The 23,937-nt window shown below is 43.8% G+C and overlaps 1 long non-coding RNA gene across 1 annotated transcript in view; it reads left to right on the top strand.

Moving 5' to 3' along the window:
* LOC107184701 overlaps positions 1-22,007 on the top strand; it is a 58,231-nt gene extending 36,224 nt beyond the window's left edge. Inside the window, exons 2-3 of the long non-coding RNA XR_001515600.1 lie at positions 12,427-12,684; positions 21,739-22,007. This is a non-coding gene — a long non-coding RNA (uncharacterized LOC107184701). The remainder of the gene's footprint in view (positions 1-12,426; positions 12,685-21,738) is intronic.
* The last annotated feature ends 1,930 nt before the right edge of the window (positions 22,008-23,937 follow it).

The following is a 23,937-nucleotide window of genomic DNA, read 5'->3' as shown; positions in this document are numbered from 1 at the left end:
CCTGCTGATAACCTATTTATTCCACCATTTCAAAAGGTGAAATTCCAGTAGAGCCCAATGTTTGGCCAAGTTTTTCCAAATTTACTCTACTATGGCCAGAGGGATCACTGGGTCCTAGCAAGAAACAGGCCTACATTTTATCAAAGCAACATCCCTAACAGGAAGGAAAGTGTGTAAAATAGAAATATATCCTTGGCAACATTGTCACGTGACGTGTCCTGTAGAAACACAATGGCTCTCTGATACCCACTTTGATTTCAAAAACCCAAGTGGCAAATTCAAAGACACACTGTACCGGTGACTCCAAGGGCTGTGGGCTGGGAAAAGCGTTTAAAAGGGAAGAGAGGCGAAGTCTGGTGTGTTTGTAGACTGGATTTTGAAGGAGAACTAAACAAGAAAAAATATTGTTGAGTGAAAAATCCACACACGTTTGTTACAAGGGGAGAGTTGACTCATAAGTGCATGTGTTCCTGATCTCAGATGTGATTTCTGTTTCAGGTGGAAGCGGGTGGTGGAAGCTCAGGGTTGAGGTGTGGTTTAGAAGCACGGGGCCCGATGCACACTGGGAGAACCAAAGTCGAGAAGAGACCCCAGTTGGAAACTCTTAAGAACTATGTCCTAGGAAGGGGATTTGGAGGTCAACAGGAGGGTCCAGATTAAGCTGTAGACACAGGGAGGCCATGCACGACTGAAGAGCTTAGGTAGCACCGAGAGGGAGCAGCAGATGAGGAAAGGAGGTGGCTGATGTCAGAGAGATGGGGGAGCGTGCACAGGGCTTGCCCTGGAGATTTAAAATCCTTCAGTCTTTCCAAGATTATTAACCCAAATTACCATTCTTGTTTACTCCAGATGCCTCAGCATCCCCCATTATCACTAAGGACCTTCCAAGCTAAAAATAAACATTTGGGAAGCAGGGGTGATTTTTCTCTTTCCTTTTAAATTGCAATTGGGAGGGATTCGTGGCCTGACAGGACATGAGGTCTGGCTTAGATTAGCCCCTGGCTGGGCGGCCCAGGCTAATTTAGTGACTGCAATTATGCCGGCCTCTCACCACGGCCAGCTCTTTGTGGGACGTGCCCTTTGAGTTGTTTTTCCCCAATAGAAGTAGTGGGTATGTTGGGCCATTTATACCTTTTTGCCCCAAGCACCTTATGACACGCGTGGGTGAGACAACTGTCCTGGATGAGGGTTATGATCTGTGACCTTGAAAGGAAGTGGAATTCACTGGCAACGAGCGGGTTGACTCCATGACAATCATGAGCACCGTAAGTACTCTAATAAGAGACCCCAACTGCCACAGGTGGGCACCTGCCTCCCAGCCATAAGGATTCTTCCAAGAAAAGAAGTGAAAAGGGACAAATGTACAACTAACAGGCTTTTTCTAAAGACCTGTGCCCTTGCTTGGGTCTCCCCCAGCCACAGGCTGCAGGTAGGGGGTGCATGTCAGCTGAGAACCGAGAAGGATCCTCAGCCTTTGCTTTTGGCCTGCAGAGGGCGGAGGAGAGATCGGGGCTGGGTGACATACTGCTGGCAAACTGGTGAGTAGCCGAGTAGGGGGTACCCCTCCTGCTGTATGAAAAAGCTGCAGAACCCCAAGTCTGGGCTTTACACAAGAGCCCAGGGATAGAGACACTACATTAAAAGCAATTTTCTCAGTTACTTCAAAAATACACATTAAGTCTGGCTGGGGTGGCTCAGTGGATGAGCATCGACCTATGAACCAGGAAGTCGAGGTTTGATTCCTGGTCAGGGCTCATGCCAGGGTTGTGGGCTCCATCCCCAAGGAGGGGCGGGCAGGAGAAAGCCGGTCAATGATTCTCTCTCATCATTGATGTTTCTACCTCTCTCTCCCTCTCCCTTCCTCTCTGAAATCAATAAAAATATATTTAAATATATATGTTAAAAAGCCCTTTCCCCCAGGACACCGGATTTATTAGCAACTATTACCATCATTTATTAATAGGAAGAAAAAGAAGCTACATGCTATCTTTGCAACCACTCTCATGCTTCTCGATTCACAAATGAAATGAAAGGGAAGGGAGAGGGAGGAGGGGCCGAGCGAAGCCCCTGTTGAAAGCCCGCTGTTCTGAGCTCAGGCTCATTCTTCCTGAGATGATGAACTTGGCTGGGGAGCCACAGGAGGCTGCAGGGGCAGAGGCCGGGTGCAGGAAGAGGAGGAAGTGAGCGGGGGCATGCCTGGGAGGGCTCCGGGAGGGTAACCAATCCTTTCACCGGGGGGCAGGTGGCTGTCTCCAGGGTCATTACTAGGCAACCTGGGAAGCAGGGGCCGAAAGAAATTTCCGGAAGTCTCCGCTCCGCCCCCCTGCCTGCTTCCCGCCTTCCCAGAGGTGGATTGCGAGGAGCAGCGGCAGGAAGGAAGGATGTATCAAACTCGAGAAGAAAGAACCCCTGCCACTCGCCCGCGCCACTAGATTGTGGCAGCGGCTGGTAGCAAATTAACAGCCGCTGGGGCAGGAGGTGAGTGGGACTCCGAAAGGGATGCCTGTTTTCTTTCGCCCCAGAGCCCACTGTGGACGCAGGTTCCATATCAAAGGAAAGGGATCGGGGCTGTGCACTCACGTGGGGCCCTGGGCTGGGGGTGAGGGCGGGTCCAAGCCCCGAAGCTGCCAAACACCAGCTGGGGTTCTGGACCTCATTTCTGTGGCTCTGCTGGGCGTGTGTGCCGATGACAATACAGTCAGAATCCCTCTGCCACCAGCAGAACCGGGGAGGGCTGACTCACGGGGTCACCTCCCCGGCCTGGAAGGGTGACTTTTCTTTTATTCTGCTTGCATCTCGCCCAGGGGAGGGTGCGTCTTGACTAGCGTTACAGCGAGTTTCCACCCCCTGGACACGGGACACACAAACTTGGGAGAAAATCCCAGGAACAAACTCCAGAACTTTCTTGGGGAAAAGCTATCAACGCAATTTGCACATAATCCAGGGATGGCTGTCCATACATGTGGCTGTGTGCTTGTCATGGTAGCTCCCCCATCTACCTGAGCAACCCTTACTGCCCGGTCTGGCATCGTGATCCTGGACTCTCAGGGGAAGCAGAGAGGCCCGGCTGGGGGAGTGATGTTTTCTCACGATGCAGGATAAGCAGGGATCCCTGGTGGGTAGGAATCTATCTCTGCATGCCCTTGTCCCGGAAGTTTGCCTGAGAGAGGAGAGGGAGCGACAGAGGGTGTGAATGTGGGAAAGATAGTAACCACAGCTCACGTGGAGACAGCTCCTTGTCGTCCACGGAGAGCTCTCGTGTGCTTTAGTGGAATGAGAGCTGACTTGGGGATTAGCGAGGCATGAGCTCCCATCCATGATCCCTCCTTGCTGGGTCCTGTGACTAGTGCTGGATCAAGATTCCTCCCTAGCACTGGACACATGACAAATTTCACCAGAAAGTTAGCCACCGCTCCCAGTCCTGGCATCCCTGATGCACAGCCCAGCAGGGTCGGATCACCTACGGGGCGTGTGAGGACAGAATCCGAATCTTGTTCACCTGCCCCCGCACCTGGGGTGGTCGTCCATTCACATGACAAAACCAGCAGAGATGAAAAACGAATGGAATCGACCAGCAGAACAATTACTTTACAGATCAATTTGGTTTCAAAGTGTTTGGTTATCTCTGTTTCTTATGGTGTTTTCTTGGAGTCAGAATCAGCATTAGAACACACACACGCATACATGTGCACATACACACACACACACACACACTCCACCAGAACTATGCTGGCTCTCACGTGTTGACCCCTGTGCGGTTTATCCTCAGGAGTCATGGGAACCAGGATTCAGGTCCCAGGCCTGAGCTGGTCTTTGAGGGACCAATGTGGCACCTCCTGTTTCTATGGCTCTTTCAAATCTAAATATCTTTGTCAGTGATGTGTGATTGTCTGTGATTGTTTATTTAGTTTCCAACGTCTTAAAGGGACAGCTCCTGGGGGAAGCCCTCGTGCACAGCAGTGGCGGGACATCTCCACCGTGTCAGCCAGCCTTTGGCTTCTGATGCACCCAGGCATGCTGACCAGGAATGGGACCTAGCCCACCAGCCATGCACAGGTCCCCGTCGGGATATGCTCCTCCCTCCGTTATTATAACTAGGGTTCTGGGGGGCAGGGGAGGAGGAGGAGGGTGGTGGTGAGGAATCAGGGAATCAGCAAGCCTAGCTGATGCAGATGAATCCCCACTCATCACATTCAAGTGTGTTGGGTTTGAGAAAACCCCCAAACATTGTGAGCCCTGAGCACTTTTTCCACTAATGTTTTACACTGATGCGTGTGTCAAGGGAAATTCAAGACATCAGCTCTCTGATTCATTTACACATAACTCATCAAAACATTGTTCTGTAAGAGGCCTTTGGTGCCCAAGAAATCTTAAGAGCCTTTTTTTATAAGCTTTTAAACTTGTTTGAAATGTTTAGAAACAGAAGTTGCAGTCTCCCCGACATAAACAGGGGTGAATCCCTTGGGGTGGGGGTGGGGCGGGAGCAGGAGGGAGATGGAGGGAAGGAACCAGGACACATTGACCTCAGTCCCCAAGGGACGGACCGGAACATGGAGCCCAATACTTGGCAGGCCCCTCCCGGCACTCAACATCTCCCCCGCGATCTGGGGAACGACGGCGGTTCCACCTTTCTGAATCCTGAGGCCACGGCCAGCTCTTTCACAGGCCTTGCCTTTGACAGAGAAATCTCCCGTGTTCTAAGAGAAGAAGAATAGAAACTCCAAAAATTTTACTTGCAGGCAAGACCCCCTTTTCTCCCCTTCAAAGAAAGTGCTCCTAACGTGTCCTTTCATTTTAATTTCATGAAGGTCTCGATTGAACATGTAAAGAAAGTGGAAACCTTCTAAGTTGCCATGAATGTTTGGCACGTTTCCCACACGACTAAAATCTGCTTTCTCCCCAGGGCGCCCTGGTTTCAGACTCCAATGACTGGGAGGCGGCCTGCAAGGGCAGCTGCCTGCAGTCGGAGGCTCCATGAAATACATTTGTATTCTAATCACTAAGAGTCCAATCTGCTTGGGGTTTCACCCTATTTCGGTGGTGTCCGCTGTTCAAACGAAACTCGCTGATATTTGAGAAGGCGTCTTAACGGGCGCTCATGAGTTTTATCTTGTTTTCTCAACAGATGTGCAACCTGGTGAATGTCTTGGAATCTAGGCATCTGTTATTCAGATTGACATGTTTGTTGTGTATTGTTTTTATTTTTCCAGTTTTCTAAAAAGAGGGGGAGGCCCAGTCGACGTGGCTCAGGGGTTGAGCATCAACCTATGAACCAGGAGGTCACAATTTAATTCCTGGTCAGGCCGTATGCCTAGATTGCGGGCTTGATCCTCAGTGCAGGGGGTGTAGGAGGCAGCTGATCAATGATTCTCTCTCATCCTTGATGTTTCTATCTCTCTTCTCTCCTTTCCTCTCAGAAATCAATACAAATATTAAAAAATACAAAGAAGGGGGAAATCAAGGATAAAATAAATCATCAGTGATAAAAGTTTTTGTTCTGTTTTTGGTTTTTGTTTCTTCACCCTCATCATTTCAAGCAAACGTGGAAGGAAGTCAGGAGAAATGTTAGAACGCATCTGATCAGACCGATCGCCTACTGGGCAGCAGAGGCGTTTTTCTCGGTCTCAGTGTGACCTGATTGGTGTGAGCCCTATTCTGTTTTCCTCCCACCTCATTTTAAACAGATTCAGGCCTTCTAAAAACCGGATCTTTTTTCAGGGTGAGAAATATTTCCTTCTGTTCTCTTACACGATTTCAGACACCGTGGAAGTTGGTAGTAGTAGAGTTGGTCAAGAAATAAGAGGAGCCCCAGCTGGTTTGGCTCAGTGGATAGAGTCGTTGGACCACAGACTGAAGGATCTTGGGTTCAATTCCAGAAAAGGGCACGTACCTTAGTTGCTGTCTTGGTGGGAGGCAACCAATCGATGTGTCTCTCTCACGTCTCCCCCTCCCTTCCATTCTCTCTAAAAATCAATGGAAAATATCCTTAGGTGAAGATTAACAACAACAAACTAAAAAAAATAGAAAAAAAAGAAATGAGAGGAGCTGAGCTAAGCTAGGCAGCACCCTTGTCACAGGAGTGAAGGGAGAAGGTGTTTGGCGAATCCCGTGCTTACCTGTGGGCCCAATGCCAAGGTAGTGTCTGTGCGCCCATCCTTTGCAAGGCCGCTCCAGTAGGCCTTCTTGAGACACTCGCTTTATAATCTGGTCACATGCATGTCACTGTGCTGCCAGCCCATTGGGTAGGGAATGCCTGAGGCTCTATGTTGTCTCATGTAGATGCGGGGACTTTTCAGGAGCTTGGATGTAGATATTCCCCCAGGAGTTCTGAAAGGAACAGAAAACATCCTTCTGAAGACCAGGGTTGGCTTCCAACTACTGTAAGATTCCCATCTCTCACTTATTATTGAAATGTCCCCTTTTTTTGAGTAAAATTTCAAGTAGCATTATTATTATATTCCTTTCAACTAGACCATAGTTTATTTTTACTGTTAAATTCTTTGTACATTTAACATTTTTCTTGAGAAAAAGCTGACATAACTTCTATTATCTTTATACTGCTTTTGCTTTTATCAAAATCTTTTTTTGGAATGTTTAATGTCACAGCATTCTCCCCAAGCCTAGCTATGGGGTATGCCTCTTCTTATCATGAAAGAGTGGCACTATAATCTCCAATATTGCTTTTGCTACTGGAATGATCACTCAGAGAAGAAAACTCTGGCCTGTGGAGGGTAAGGCTACACATATTTTCAGCAAATTTTATTTTTTCCTTTCGTGAATTGAAGCTCCTATAAAAAGAAAAATCAACTGATGCTAACAGAGCTTATATTGAATAATTACTTTCTTTTAGATGTAGGATCACCCTACTTAAGTGTCCCTGCCCCATTTCACCACTGATTAAAACGATGGCTTAATGAAGTCACCTAATGCAAATATTGATTAGCTGGACCAACAGAGCTGCTTGCCAGGTTACTTGAGAATGATGTCTGGACAGTCTCCTTGTGATAGTATCTGTGTTGAGCCAGCACCAGGACAGACACTTCTGGGTTTAGAATGTGTGACAGAGCCATCCACAATTTCTTTGACATAGATTTTTTTTTTTTTACATTCATGAGACTAATTCTTATAACCCAGAGGCATATTTGCTCATCTTAGCTCTATATGTGTATTTTAAATTATTATTTGCTCATTGATCCACCCACTTAATGAATGATAACTGTTGGCTGGATAAGGCTGGAAATAGATTAAAAAAAGATTATATACTCAGCTTTGGGTATATAATCTAAGAGGGGAATAGACAGAGAAATAACTAGAACATGATGCGAAAAGGTACAATACAAATATTTTGCAAAACACTTAGCTTCATCAGAGGACTTTCAACTTGGACATGGTTTCCCAGTTAGAAAACTGGTATCCGATTTTACCGAGAGGACAGAAGACCCTTCCTAACACGTATGAACACCGAGAGTTAACATCTTTTCGGCTCTATCACCGTCACCTCAGGTAGGTCTTTGGTTTTGCCAGAAGACTTCGGCTTAGCCCAATTCAAACTCTGATTCCTAATTCTAGAAATACGCAAGCAATGCCAAAAGGCATGCTTCCTTTTCCATTCCCTCGTGGCTCTCGGTGACTGGGAGAGGAGAGGGTGATTTCCAATGTATTTTATAACCTTTCTCTGAACACTGAACACTGTTTTCTCATTCTAGTTAGATCACCGCAAACCTCTCCATGGCAATGGTGGAAGCCCCTTCCCCAGAGGCCCTCCTCTTTATGGACCATTACACAAGAAGAAAACCCTAATTAAATGATCATTAGCTTGAGGATGAATAATTATACTCTGCCTTTTATGTTCAAAGAACTGCCTGGGCATCAGCTAATTAATCTACAAATGAAGCTACTTCCAGCATTACCTTGTAATTAGACCATCTCGGGAGGAAGCAAGTTGTGCCGGCCTCCCTGTCATTTATTCCTTCATTGCTCAGGTAGAATGGCCAGACCTGAAGCCAACTGCCAACTCACCACTCTTATTTACTAATAAATTCTTTTTAGAAAGCTATAGAACTAATGAGGAGTTGGAAATAAAAATGAAATAATAACCAAAAGTATTGCCATTATCTGAGCCTTTTGGGTTATTTTTTAAGAGTTCATTCTCCATGAACAGTGAACGTACGGAATCTGTTTCATGACATGTTGTAGACTTTGCTTTCTCTCTTTTCTTCACGTGTGCTCATTTGCAAAGTTATTGCTCTCTCTCTCTATGTAGGTGAGGATAGAACATTAATACTTCTTTTAGGTCTTGGTTTTCTGAGTGTTAAGGATTTGTGATAGGACAAATTCAAAATAAATATTGAGAAATCGACAGAGAGCATTTTGCAAATGTTCTGGGAAGCAAATATTTGTGACCATAAATATTATTTATTTCTGTTTTGTTTTACATTTATTTATTGAAAGTTGGAAGTCTCTTTGGTCGAATGATGGCTACAATGAAGTGAAATATTATCTTTATAAATCCCTGACCAAACTTTTAAAAAACAAGGACCATGAGTAGTAACACAAGAAGGTCCTCAATGTTCTCATCTGTATGTTGGGTTGGTGGGAATGTGATATTCAAATGTTTGGTCTGTGATCAAATGCTTGGTTATCAAACTTTCCCTGAATAATCACCAGCCTTTTCAGCTTCAAGAAATAGAGGGAAGTAACAATATGTAAATTCAGCTCAAGTTTCTGGATTTTGTTTTTGTTTTTGTTTTTTTCTTTTTTGGTTGTTTTCAAATGAGCTTATATTGAATGCTAACTTTTATCGAATTCTGCAACTAGCTTGTACATGAAAATTTGTTTTGTGGGAAACTTTCTCCCTTAATTTTTAAACTTGTAGCTCAGGGCTTATTTGTATTAACTTTTCTTTTCCCCTTCACTTACTTGCAGTAAATTAGAGTGATGATGGGTTTTAAAATTACGGTTTGGTAAGTGGCTGTCTTTGGGACTAGTAACTTAATTTTCTCGCTGTGAATATGCAATTTCCAACCTGTCAAGACCAGCATAGATTTTCTATGCCACATGGCATTCTGATACAACGTTTGGAAAGTTGGGATGGGTAGAAGAGCTAGAAGGCTCACAGATTACACTTAGTTTGGACAAAAATAAACAAAAAAAACAGGCTTTTTAAAAATGAAATTAGAAATTAAATGGGTAGATGGAATCAAGCCTAGACATCCACATAAGTCAGAGGAGAAAATTATAGACGAAAATACATCTGATATCAAAGAGAATGACTCTCTCCAAAAACTCTCACTTTTTATTTGAATCAAGGATTCTTTATGAGCCCAGCAACCCCTAGGATTTTTAAAAGGAAAATAAAATCCTCCTAACAGCATGGCTGTCATCCAACACTTTTGTGATTTTTCTAATGAGCAGATTTGAAGCTTTCATCATCTCACACCTAGAGATTTTTAAATGTGTGTTTTAATTTGTGGGGCATGTCCACAGACAAAACGGCTCATGAAAAACAGAATCAGTCTCAACTCCCAATTGGCCCTGTTCCTCCACCAAATCAAGAAAGTCAACTTTGCTTTGGGAATCCAGAGTGTCCCCAAGTAGCCCTTAAATTCATGCCGTGTTCGTTTTGCAGCTACGATCCCTGGTGTCTGTTGAGATGTACTTAAGCTCTTGCTTAAGTAAATCCGTTCACGAACAATTATTTCGGGAAGGGGGAAGTCCTTTATTCCATGTAAACCCTTCTTCCCTGGGCCTCATTATAACTAGAGGGGGTGGTTCATACAACCATGGATTCCACTCTATGAGCCTGTTTTATAGATGCAGTAGAGTAGGGGATGTGAAGGCTTGAAATACATTTGGAAAGTATTTAGGAGCTAAGATAAAGCCCTTTGAGAGTCACTGTAATTCATAGAAAATCACTGCTAGCTAAGATTTCTTTTGAGGGGGAGACAGAGAAACAATCTCATAGAACTCATCTCTTAGAGAATCAAGTCTTGATTCTCTTAGAGTTGCTAATATGAATGTCAATGTTATTTTTTTCCTCAAAGATAGAATGAAAAAAAAAAACACTAAAAGTCTGTGAATTAACCAGAGAACTAGAACAAATAATCCTAAAATTGACATGGAACCACAAAGACCCTGAGTAGCCAAAGTAATCTCGACAAAAAAATAACAAAACTGGAAGTATCATGCTCCCTGATTTTAAATACTATTACAAGGCTACAGTAATGAAACAGCATGGTACGGGCACCAAAACAGACACATATATCAACGGAGTAAAATAGAAAGTGAGAAATTAATCCTCACGTACATGGTCAACTAATCTACAACAATGGAGGAAGAAATAGATAGTGGGAAGAGACAGTCTCTTCAATAAGTGGTGTTGGGAAAACTGGACAGGTATATGCAAAAAATAACATTGGATCACTTTTTAAAAAATGTATTTTTATTGATTTCAGAGAGGAAGGGAGAGGGAGAGAGAAATAGAAACATAAATGATGTAAGAGAGTCATTGACTGGCTGCCTCCTGCATGCCCCCAACCCAATGGGGATTGAGCCAGCAACCCAGGCATGTACCCTGACCCCGAATCGAACCGTGATCTCCTGGTTCATAGGTCAACACTCAACCACTGAGCCAGGCCAGCCCAGCTGGGCCATTTTCTTATACCATACACAAAAACAACCTCAAAATGGATTAAAGATTTGTGTGTAAGGCCTGAAACCATAAAACACCTAGAAGAAAACATAGGCAGTGAAATCTTTGACATTGGTCTTAGCAATATCTTTTTTAAAAAAAAAAAAATATTTTATTGATTTTTTACAGAGAGGAAGGGAGAGGGATAGAGAGTTAGAAACATTGATGAGAGAGAAACATCGATTAGCTGCCTCCTGCACACTCCCTTCTGGGGATGTGCCCGCAACCAAGATACATGCCCTTGACCAGAATGGAACCTGGGACTCTTGAGTCCGCAGGCTGACATGACACTCTATCCACTGAGCCAAACCGGTTAGGGCAGCAATATCTTTTTGGATATGTCTCCCCAGGCAAGGGCAACAAAGAAAAAAATAAAGAAGTGGGACTACAACAAACGAAACAGTTTTTGCACAGCAAAGGAAACCACCAACAAAATGAAAGACAACTAATTGAATGGAAGAGGATATTTTGCAAATGATATACTCAATAAAGGGTTAAAATCCAAAATATATAAAGACCTCTTATAACTCAACATAAAAAACCCCCACAAACAATCCAATTAAAACATGGGCAGAGGACCTAAACAGACATTTCTCCAAAGAAGACATACATATGGCCAATGTTACTAATCATTAAGGAAATGCAAATCCAAGCCACAATATCACCTCACACCTGTCAGAAAAGCTATTATAAAAAAAAGTCAACAAATAACAAATGTTGGTGAAGATGTGGAAAAAAGGGAACCCTTGTTCACTGTTGGTAGAAATGTAAATTGGTGCAGCCACTATGGAAATAGTATGGAGGTTCCTCAAAAAACTTAAAAATAGAACTACTACATGACCCAGCAATTCCACTTCTGGGTACTTATTTGAAGAAAATAAAAGCACTCACTCAAAAAGAAATACACACCTCTGGAGGGCCGGAGTATAGTTTAAAAAAAAAAACTATGAACAAATTCCTATGCACACTGCACATATCTTATTTTGAAGTAAAAAAGCAAAACGGGAACAAATACAATATTTGTATTTGCATGTGGCCCGCGGGCCGTAGTTTGAGGACCCCTAACCTAGAGGGTATTATGTTAACTGAAATAGGTCAGACAGGAAAAGACAATATCATAGGATTTCACTTACATGTGGAATGTAAAAAACCCACACAAATAAAAACAAAAAAGAAACTGACTCATAGAGAATAAACTGATGATTTCAAGAGGGAAGCGGGTAGGGAAATGGGTGCAAAAGGTGAAGGGGAATAAAAGGTATAAACCTCAAGTTATTAAGAAAAAAGTCATGAAGCTAGATAGAATGTGAGAAAAAAGTCACGAAGCTAGAATGTACAGCACAGGGAAAATAGTCAATAAGATAGTAACAGCTTTGTGCGGTGACAGATGGCTCCTAGACTTACTGTGATCACATCGGAAGGAATATAAATGTCGAATCACTATGTTGTACACCTGAAAGTAATATAATATTGCATGTCGACTGTATTTTTTTTAAAAAAATAACAACTTTCTTTCAGACCCTACAGCTCATATGTTTCTTGTCTCACAGCATTGGACATGACTTTGATATAATGTTAGAGCTATAGTGACCGTGGTTATCTTGTCTTGTTCTTAACCTTAATGGACATGGAACTGAACTTTTCTCCAGCATGTATAATAAATTTTTAAACGTGTTCAGTATATTTCCTTTATCAAAATAAATCTCTTTCTAAAAGTCTGTGAATTAACATTTCAGATTCTGCCTCAGATCACTTGGAAGTATAACAACAGTGGAACAGAATAAGAACAGCATCGACAACAGAGAAACACCATCTGGGAGAGCACTGAACCCTTTCTCAGAGAGAGCAGCAGCCACCTTCCCCCACTTGCTGATATGCTATGACTTTGCCCCCTAGGGAGAAGCTCTTTGTAGCCAGTATCTTATAATGGATTAAAAGCACAGGTTAAGACAACCGAAGCCTCCTTCGATAGATGACTGGATAAAGAAGACATGGTACGTATATACAGTGGAATACTACTCAGCCATAATACTACACTGCCATTTGTGACAACATGAATGGACCTTGAGAATATCATGCTAAGCGAAATAAATCAGATGGGAAAAGTCAAGAACCACATGGTTTCACTCATATGTGGGATATAAGACTGAAAGCCACAAAGGAACAAATAAGACATACAAATAAGACAAACAAATAAAACCTCACTGGAACAGATAGCAGTGTGGTAGCATCAGAGGGAAAGGGGGTGGAGGGGAGGTAGCAAAGGGTAAAGGGGCTCAAATTTATGGTGATGAAAGGAAACCTGATTTGGGGTGATGAACACACAATACAATATACAGATGATGTATTATAGAGTTATACAGTTGAAACCTACATAATTTTATTAACCAATGTCACCCCAATCTATATATATAAAAGGCTAATATGCAAAGTGTCCCCTCGGGATTTGACTGGGAGACCGGGAGTTCAATTGTTCACTATGATATGTGCTGACCATCAGGGGATGGCGCAGAACAAGGGGAGGCCCTGGCCAGTAGCCAGCAGCCGGGGAAGGTAGGCCTGGGCTGGCAGCTGGAAGGCCCTGATCAGCCCTGATCGCTGCCCAGGCCTAGGGACCCTACCCGTGAATGAATTTCATGTACCGGGCCTCTAGTAAATTTAATAAAATTAAAACAACAGCAACAAAATAAAAGCATAGGTCAGTGATGGCGAACCTATGACACGCGTGTCAGAGGTGAGATGTGAACTCATTTTTTGGTTAATTTTTCTTTGTTAAATGGCATTTAAATATATAAAATAAATATCAAAAATATACGTCTTTGTTTTACTATGGTCGCAAATGTCAAAAAATTTCTATATGTGACACGGCACCAGAGTTAAGTTAGGGTTTTTCAAAATGCTGACACGCTGAGCTCAAAAGGTTCGCCATCACTGGCATAGGTTAAAAAAATCTCAACCAGCCTGGATAGCTGTGTAAACTTGTAACTCCTCTTTCATTTGCGAAATGGAATAGATTGAGTACATGTGGAGTGTAGGGTGACCAGCTGTCCCAGCTTGCCTGGGCCTTGTAGGGTTTTTGCACCAGAAACCCAAGGTTTCAGGTAGCTTTCAATTCAGCCCAGGTCATCTCCCCATGGATATTCTCATCCCTAAGGCTCTTGGGTGCCACATCTTCAACTTTTTACCTTCCTTTGTAGTCACGATAGCCAACGTATATTGAACACTTTCTATGTCACACATGGTCTTTAAGAATTTTAGACTTTTACATATATTAACACAGTAAACCTAACAACTCAGGAAATAATGACTGTTGCCTGCCCCCAACCCCCACCATTTTACAGGTGAGGACACATGAACACAGAGATGAAGGAACTAGCTCAAGGTAAGAGAATTAGTCAGTGAAGCTGTGAGACAGAGCTGACCTTCTTCAGCCTTCCTTTCCTCTCCTGTAAAATGGGTTAATAGTAACTGCTCACCTAATTCGTAAGGCCACTGAAAGAACCCAGTCATCTGGAATATGTGAAAACACAGATATCAGCTCCAAGGATTAGGCAAATGTGCCCTCATTAAGCTTTCATCACAGTTTTATTTGCTCACCTTACTGCACAGTCTGAAGCCGCACACATTTTGAGAGATAACAGGACTGGGCTAAGTAGATCCCCTCTGTAATCAGGGACACAAAGCCTCATTTCCTTGGACTCATCCCTTTGGGGATGAAATTCAGAGCAAAGAGTTGTCCCGAACTTCTCAGGCCGGGGATCTTTCACCCCTGCCTTTCACCTCTTTCAAATAGCACTTGTTGCTATGAGACAGCAAACACCAATGAGGTCCCTGGCCTACTGTTGTGCAGCACAAAAGTGGACCGTGCAGCTTTGAAGATGGGCAACAGATGATAAAGGTTAGGCAAGGGTTGAGTTACCATTACGCGGCCTCTAACTGCAAACTAATTAGAATTCAGGCCTGTTTCTGAGAAGCCAACCAAACACTGCTGTCTTCAGAACTCAAATTAAAGGGAGCAGAGCATTGGAGCTGGGGTTTGCTTTGGATTAGAGAGCTCAGCAGAGGTGGGGGGTGCACGCTGCCGGTTATTCGCTGTTCCCTGGTTTAGCACGCACTGCGCAATGCTCACCCTGATTAATGGAGGCTGTGTATGCACACTGACATCTCGTCAGAGCTCCAGAGCGCCGGGAATCTCACAGGTGTGGCTAGTTTATTTTCAGGTGTGGACAGGATGGTCATTAAAAACAGAGCCAGATCTGGTCTCCTACCTAAACTCAACACCTCTGCGGCCCCGCCCCTGGCAGCGTTTCCATGCCTGCACGTCCTGCCTTTCCCTTGTTGGGCATGCAAACCTTTCACTCGTTGGAGGCCCCGAGTGCTTTGGAAGCCTCGGATGTGTCAGTATCAGTCAGCTAATGGAAGCCATGTGTTTGCAGGATGGAAAAAACCCCTGGCATCTGAAGGAGCCAGACATGTCTTGCCATAAATGGGTCTAGAGCAAACTTTTTTTTTTTTTGAGTCTTTTTCTCTTCGTACCTGGTTGGCCACCTTGCTGATTACAGATAATGCTATTCTGGGTGACCTCACTCCCTTCCACCAAGTGCAAGGGAAGCAGGTAAGATTAACTGAATTCATACTAGGTCCTATGCAATTTATTAATTGTACAGGGTGGGGCAAGAGTAGGTGGACAGTTGTTTGTATGGAAAATAACACAATAATAAATAAGGATACAAGAAACAAATCTTATGTTTCATGTACTCTACTCAGAACTTACGTTTCATGTACTCGGAACTCTACTTTTGCCCCACCCTGTATTAATTACTAATTATATTCATTAATATAAGGATGATCACAATGATTACATCAAAAAACTGCTATGTATTTAGTGCAGTTACCTGCTAGGAGCTCTATGGGGCGGATTTGTTGCATCCTGACCCCAGGCTGGAAGGGGGGTACTCTCATCCCCATTTTCTGGAAGGGGTACACCCCCTCAGAAAGGTCAGGCAACATGCCTGCTGGTAGAGAGTACTGGGGGGGGGGGGAGGGTGTCACTGCTGTTTGTATACCTCCCCTCCACGGCAATGAGAAAGATTGGAATTACGATGCTAAGTCCATAGCTAAGAAATCTGAGGTTTAGAGAGCTCCAGTATATTTCCCAAGGATACCTGGCTGACAAAGGCTAGCTAAGGGATCTTAGGACCTAGTTAAAAGTCCTGCATTTACCATCTCTTGTCCCAGTGGCACCTCAATACTGGAGAATGCAGTGAGGATGGCTACCTTGGGGCCATGGGGTTCTGAAGGCTCTCTATGAAGAGGGAGTCATCTGTTGGTTCCATTCTCACTAGCCTGTGGGATGTCTCCCCTTCCTTCAAATGTGGAATTATAAGAACAGGCTGATTTCCCAACTCTTCACCTTGACCCAGACTCCTCACACTGTAGCCTGGCCGCCAGGCTCCGGGAGCCCCTCCCTCCGCCCTATGTCACTGGTTCTTAGGGGTTTCATCCTTTATGGAGATGAAAGGATGCGCCAGAGAGGTCAGCGCTGAGGAGCCAGGCCCTTTAATTAAAGTCACCTGAATTGCCCACTTGTTAACTGCAGGCTCCTAAGGCCTGGTTCAGCTCCGACATAGCTCTCAAAGGAACAACGTTGACATTCCTTCAAAAGTTAGCTGCAAACTGAGCTGTTTTCAAAAGTAAGGGCTCATTTAAAAAAATATATGCTTCCTTCTTTTTCTTCTGTGGTTCATTAGCATCTTCTAAAACTCTCTCTCTCTCTCTCTCTCTCTCTCTCTTGCAAAGTAGAAGTATTTCACCCTGGCTTGCCAAATGATTTTTATCTCAGTAGAAAAAGAACTTGCTATTTCCTGAAAATCTACTGCCATCACCCCCTCCCCTTTTTTAAATACATTCTGTGCTGGGAATCAAAGTCAGGTAACTTGATAAGGAGTTAATGAAAACACATTAATTCTGTCTGCATTTAAAAGAGAGACAGCTTGGCCTCACAGAGTTATCTTATTTGCTTCCCTGGACTGGGCCCTTTTTTGATATAACACTGTTGGAAAGTCTAGGTGTTTGGGTGAAATCAACAAGGGCATACATACTATTTCCCACTGGAGTAAGGTGATTATGTATGTGTAAATTATTCAGATAATTTGGGGGGGGGAACACATGTCATTCTGACACATCTGGCTAATTGCACCTAAATTATCATTTTGACCCTCCGTGATGTGGACAATTTGCATTAAATCCTGGGCTACAGGAGAGGAATTTTGAATAGCATTTGTGTGACAGCTGCAAAAACAGTATTTTAACCATCCTGGGTCCCTCCTCCTGGAATGGGGTTGTACAGCAGTAGGAGAGGGGCTCTGACCTTCACTCCCTTCTTTCCTTTCTGAGCCCTTGTGCCCCCAAGGACAGAACATGCTCACTCTGTAATCTCTCCAGACTTCTAGAAAGACTTCCCAGGTTGAGGAAATGCCTATTTTTCGAAGCTGGCCACTTTCTATACTCCTATAGAGCAACGGAAAAATGTTGCACTGGAAGTGACCTAGCAAGGAGGTCGTCTAAGGGACAAGAGCTACCTTTAGGTATCTGGTCATGAGAACTCATGTAGTGCTGTCTCTGACACAGAAAGAGCGATGGCAAGGTGCTGGAGGTTACTATTGTGTGGTGTATTGTTTGGAGGTTATGATTGTGTGCTGTATTGTGTATCGGGGCTAGAGAGCTGCCTAGCCTGCCAATGTCAGTATTGGAGGGGTTGTTCTTACTCTTGGCTCCGAAAGAATATTGAATCATAATGTAGAGAGGACCAGAGGCTAATCAATGGTGGCATCCCAGGAGCCTTGTGTGGCCGCCTCTGGCCAAAGCTAACTAGATAAATATGAAGGTATCCTTCTTTTTCTTCCTCCTCCTCCCCATCTCCCTCCTGCTTCTCCTCTAACTCCCCCTCTTGTTCCTTCTCCTCCTCTTCCTCCATCTTTGCCTTCTCCACGACCAGGCCTTTCTAATGCAGAGAGTAGGTGATGTCAGAGTTGGACAGTGTAGGGGGAAGCAAGGTGGAGAGGTGTCTGATGCCACTGCATCTCTTTGTCCAAGTGCATTCTCTCTTCTCTAGCAATCTCCAAGGGGGCTCTACCTTTTCCTCTAGCCACTGAGGTATTTATCTTAAGCTCAGCTAGAGATGTATGGGCTATCAGACTGAGATGCAATTCTCAGACTGAAGCTTAAATTATTTACAGAACTGCCTAACATGGACATTTCACACTCCTTGTATTTGAAGGACGCTTTCCAGATCATGTCGCTTCTTTAGGGATCTCATTCCAAAAAGTGGAGGGAGGGGCCTCTCATTTCTTTAACATCTCAGCCAAGATGCTGCATAAACCATCCCACCTCTTTTCAGGGTTCCCTCCAAGTGCTGGGAGCTTTCAGCCAGGATGGAGGAAACCTACTGAACCTTCCTTCTGGAGGTTCTGACGAGGTGACTTGGACTAGGGCTGGATCTGTGGTCTGGTTCTGAAACCCAGCAGACGGCAACAGTTATTTGCCCCAGGATTTGGGAGTCTGGTTGGGTTGAGAATGACAGAAAGGGAGAAACCCCGTAGACCAAAGGGAGGATACTGGCAATGCCAATGGAATTCAGTTGGGTGGGGAGGGGGTCAGGATGCTAACAGCTTCCAAATAAGGCTTCCTCCAGCTATTTGGGCAGTTGCATCTTGAGTTTCTAGATTCCATTCTCAACATGCATGCTGACTCATTCTATTTTCTTCCTAGGGCTTTTTGGTTTGCCTTCCAGGATTACAAATTGATATTATCTGGGAAGGCGGACTCAGGCTTGTTAATACCAGGGCTATTTAATGTTAAGAAGTGGGCATGAAATCTTGGGAAAAGTGCAATAGAGAATGATGGGAGCATCCATTTAGGTAAAGCTAAACCAAAATCTTCTTTGTCTCTAGTATCTGGATATCTTGGTTTTTTTGTTGTTGTTGTTTGTTTGCTTTTATTTTTTTAGTTTGAGAAGTTATCAGTGAGTCAGACAACCAGCATTGCTTTTTGATGATGTAACTTGGGCTACAAATGATCCTGGTAAATACCTATATTCCCTTTCCATGGACTACCATAGCATATGGTCTTATGGCATATGTACTAAGTGTGCTTTCTTTATTTCAGCTAGTTTCCATAAGTAGGAGTTCAGAGAAATAATATGGGGAACTTAGGAGAAGACATTAGAGGACTTGAACACCAGTGTCTGATTTACTATTGAGTAGCTATATGACCTTAGCAAAGCCGTTTAATGTCTCTGAGGGACAGAGATCTTCAGTGGAAGTTGGACTGGCTAAGATGCTATGACAATATGTAGAAAAGCTAATGGGAGGTGCCCCTTAACTTCTATTACCTCCAAGTCACCCTTGCAAAGTTCTTTTTTGCCAACACTTTATTATACTAGCAGAAGTGTTCACCACACTATAGCCAGGCTGTTGAGGGGAGGAGCTATGATTTCCTAAAGGCAACTGTAAAGTTAGGGAGACTGGAGATGAGATTTGGGATGCCCTATCTGCAGCCATCTTTTTCTCCCCCAACCCAGACCCACTTTCCCAGGCTATTCTGGGGCTCACTTGAGATTTCTTCATTGGGATTAATCACATTTTCTCTCAGGACCTTGGTGGTTACCTGCTTTAGTTCTAGTGCTGCCCTGACAAGTTACCATAAACGTACTGGTTTAAAACAACACAAAGGAATACCTCATGGTCCGTGCAGGTCACAAGTCCACTGTGGGTCTCACCGGACTGAAGTCGAGGTGTTGGCAGGGCCGTGCTGCTTACCGGAGGCTCGGGGTAGAACCCCTTTCAAGTCCAAGCAACTGTCGAAATCAGTTCCTGGCGGCTGTAATGGGATGGGGTTCAAGGCTCCCTTCCTCCTTCAAAGCCAGCAACAGCAAATCAGGACAAAATTCAAGTTCTGGGTGCCCCTCCGCCCCCGCTTTGGCCTCCTCTCTGTGCTCACTTCTGCCACCATCTCTTGTGTTTGCTCTGCCTGCCTCCTCTTTTAAGGGCTCATCAAATTACATTGCACGCACCTCCTTAAAACCCAGAGTCTTCTCTTTACTTTCAGGTGAGCTGCGTAGTAACCTCAATTTTCTCTATAAAGGCCCTTTACCACAGCAACTGGGTTAGCGTTTGACTGAAAAACCGAGGGCTGGGGATCATGAGTTGGGAAGAGAATTCTGTCTAAGGAGTTGTCTTCCAGGGCAACATATTAAACTATTCTCATCAGCAGCATCTTCATGGAATTAGTTTAATGGGTGGATTTCCAGTATCACTGCCATCTAAAGGGAAATAGGGTGATATATATATATATATTTTTAAATGTTAAATGGCACATTACATGGGCGATTACTTCCGTGTTTGGGATCAAGGGTTAAACATTTTTGGCAGAGGACACATGAGGGTAGTGGGGATCTAAGCGAGGTGGGAGAGAGAGAGAAAGGTCACCTATTGGAAAAAAGAAAATGAGAGATCACCAAGGAGGAACATCATTTACTTCAAACTCCTCTGGTAAGTCTTTGGTTGAGAGCTACCACTGACGTATAAATAATACAATCCACAGAAATAAACACTGCTCTCATCTGAAGTATAGCTTTGAAAATAAAGAAGGGATCTGCATGAGTTGGGTAGGGAAGAAATCTTTCCCTTCCCCTGTTTATTCTCTTTCGTTTTTTAAATCGAGCCCAGTTGCCACGTAAGCCTAGCTCCACAATATATGCTCTGTGTGGTACTATGTAAGTAGTTTTATTTTATTTTTTAAATAGGTTTTTGTTAATTTTTACAGTTAGAGGAAGGGAGAGGGATAGAGTTAGAAACATCTCTGAAAGAGAAACATCATCGATCAGTTGCCTCCTGCATGCCCCCTACTGGTGATAGAGCCTGCAACCCCAGGCATGTGCCCTGACCAGGATCAAACCAGTGACCTCTTAGTTCATGGGTGGATACTAAGCCACTGAACCACACTGGCTGGGCTATAAGTCATGTTATTGATATAAATATATATGCTGTTTGAAAATATCTTCAGGAAATAAGGATCCACTGCCCTGTCTTTGGTGACATAACATATGCATACACACATATACATACACACATACATATACATACACTACATATTCTATGTTTATATGTAGTTATGGATATATATATGTATATATATATGTGTGTGTGTGTGTGTATATACATACATATATATATATATATATATGGGTAAATGTAGAAAGTGATATAAATATGTTTTCATTATACGGACATAAATCCAAGACTACATTCCCGAACAAAAGCACTCCCAATATCGCGTAAGATAAAAAGAACTACTACACGTTTTGTTTTCACCCAGATTCCATTATTATGCTACGTATTTTCTTTGTTTACTCCCCTGGAGGTAGATGCAGGTCTCATCCAAATACTAGTAGCCAAACAGAATCATTCCCCAATCATGAGTCCTTTCCAGGGTGATGGGAAATGTGCTCCCTTCACATGTTCACTTGGTGGTCATCCAGGCTTCCTGTCCACGTTCCTTCCGTGAATTCCCGTTGGGCTTAGCTTGGCCCATGTTGGCAGGAGGACTGGAAGCCAGCCTTGCTGTGGATATGGGCATATCATTTCATCGGGTCCCACACGTTCGAGTGTGACCCACCCAAGTTACCTGGGGTTTTTCAAGTCATACATTAGTCTGGGTCAAGTTGACCATTGTCTGGTGGTCGGGTCCTCGCCGAGAAGTAACAGGGCTGAAGCAGAAAAGAAGTCATATCCTGTCAATAAGCGCCAAAAATATTTAGTGTGGCAAGGTCTGTGTTTTCTTTCTTAGGAAAAGCTGATTAATATTCAGTGGCTGAAGGTTAATACCCCATTCATTTTATTCACTTTACATCCTGCACACAGCAGTGCCTGTTCCAATTTCAACTCCTAATTCATACAAATCTGGTTCCAATCAGGAGATTAGTAACTCACTGCCTAAGCAGAAACAAATCACACAATTGCTAAGCTTATCTTTCTACTCATGCACAGACACGTCTATGCATTTGGAATGGAGTCACTCATGGACAGACGCACATGCCTTACAGACCAGCAAAGACCGATCGCCGTGGATGCATCTAGGAAATTTTATTTGCTTCCTTCAGCATGCAATAGGGACAGCGAGATGAATCTGACACCGGGAAAGCACCGTCTAAATATATTCCCATGCGCAAAGGTCTTTAACCTCATTCCCTAATTGTGTCTTGGGAGTTTTCTAGATGGCAAATACTCCTATACAGAATCATATTTTAAATATATTAGGATGAGTCATCATTAAAGACTGTTCTTCTGTAGAACATGCTTATTATTTTGTAACAAATATAGCTGTATGTTTGAGAGGTTTCTGTAAAGCTGGACATGCGGCGTTTCTAAGAGGGTGAAACTGCAGCCGGGTGAACCTGAGAGCAATGATAATGAAGGTCTTGCTGATCCTGCGAGCAAAGCTTCAAAACCAGTCACCACGGTAGGAAGGGACTTGTGTTTCCTGAAGATCTTTTGAAATCGTATCTCATTTGTCTGGAAGGGATTAAGGACAGAGCTGCGGGGGTCTGCGTCTGGGCTCCTTCCGGCTTAGAGGGTCTGTGATTTGGGGAGCTCTGCCAGTAGTCACTCTGTAGGAAAGGTGAGTTTGGAGGGACACCCGCATTCGGGAAAGAAGAGAGAAGGGGAAGGTACATTGAGTTTGCGTTTTCAGATGATGGTACAACAGCTGACCTAAGAAATGAACCCCCCAGTGACTGGCCATCCCTGATTAGGTGAGGAAACTAGTGCTAGGTTTTTTATTGTATGTGGGGTTTTTTAAATTGTATTTATTTCTGCTCCACATGTATGTTGTTCTGCTAAAAACATGATATAATGGCAGAAAGAAGAAAGTCTTAGTATTATATACATGAGTGCTTTAGTTGAGGGTCTTTTAAAAAATATATTTTTATTGACTTCAGAGAGAAAGGGAGGGGGAGAGAGAATAGAAATGTCAATGATGAAAGAGAATCATTGATCAGCTGCCTCCTGCATGCCCCCTACTGGGGATTGAGCCTTCAACCCTGGGGATGTGCCCTAATCTGGAATCAAACCATGGCCTCCTGGTTCAGAAGTTGATGCTCAACCACTGAGCCACGTCGGTCAGACTTAGTTGAGGGTCTTGATTTTGGTTGTGATTTCCTACCAAAAGGATATTTCCCAAAGCCTAGGAGAGATGGGAATTACTGAGATGCTATTTCAACTTATTGGAAGGCCTTAAACCCATACATCACCTAGAAACTCTTAGGATTCTATTCTTCTTTCCTTTCGCCTTTGATTATATTAGGGAAAACGGAAAAGTGCAGAATTTGGGGCTAAAAGACACTGGTACCACAAACAAGCACGCCAACAAACAATCCTGCCTTCAAATCGTGTCTCCTCTACTTACGAGCCCAAGTGGTCTTGGCTTCTCTAAATCTCTGGAGATAAAATAACGCAAAAGGCAAAGATGACAACTGGTCCGTCACAGACCCTCACAGGGCCGTTAGTCACGGGGTTGCTGGGAGGACTGTGTGGTTTCTGTTTGTGAAACTATTTGACAATCTGTACATTGGCAAACGAATGAGCATCATTAATATTTCTTGGAGCAGTTCCATTTCAAATGGCCTGGGTGGTTTTTATCTGCCAGTGTCTGCTGACTTCCCAGCCAAACCTCCAGCCTGGCTGCGTTCTCCTTAAATCGTAGGAATACAACAGCCTTAACCTTTCGACTAAGTCTTACTACTTATCTTCCAGTCTCATGCTAAAGGCGTGGGTCGTCAACAGCCTGAGGAACTGGGGAAGTTTCTATCTGTGAGGATGGCACTTCTAATACAATTTATAACACGCCTGTCCAAAAATGCTTGGGAGTATGGAGGCCAAAGTCTCAGATTGACACCCCTGAAAACCATAGTTCACTGGTGGATGCTAATTCACACTTAACCTGGGGAGGACCTTGGAGTCCTCCCTAACTGCTTTCTGACCCGCATCAGCCTTGCACATTGCGGTAAAATACACGTACCATGAAATACACCATCGGAACCATTTGCAGGTGCACAGTTTAGTGGTACGAAGTACATTCACATTGTCGTGCAACCATCCCACCAGCCTTCTCCTGAACTCTTTTCAGCTTGCAAAACAGAAACTCTGTCCCCATGACACTAACTCCGAGTTCCATTTCCCTCTGCTCCG

The sequence above is a fragment of the Myotis davidii genome, unplaced genomic scaffold, assembly GCF_000327345.1.
Source record: "Myotis davidii unplaced genomic scaffold, ASM32734v1 scaffold172, whole genome shotgun sequence".
NCBI classification, from domain to species: Eukaryota; Metazoa; Chordata; class Mammalia; order Chiroptera; family Vespertilionidae; genus Myotis; species Myotis davidii.
This window is presented reverse-complemented; position numbering and strand designations above follow the sequence as displayed.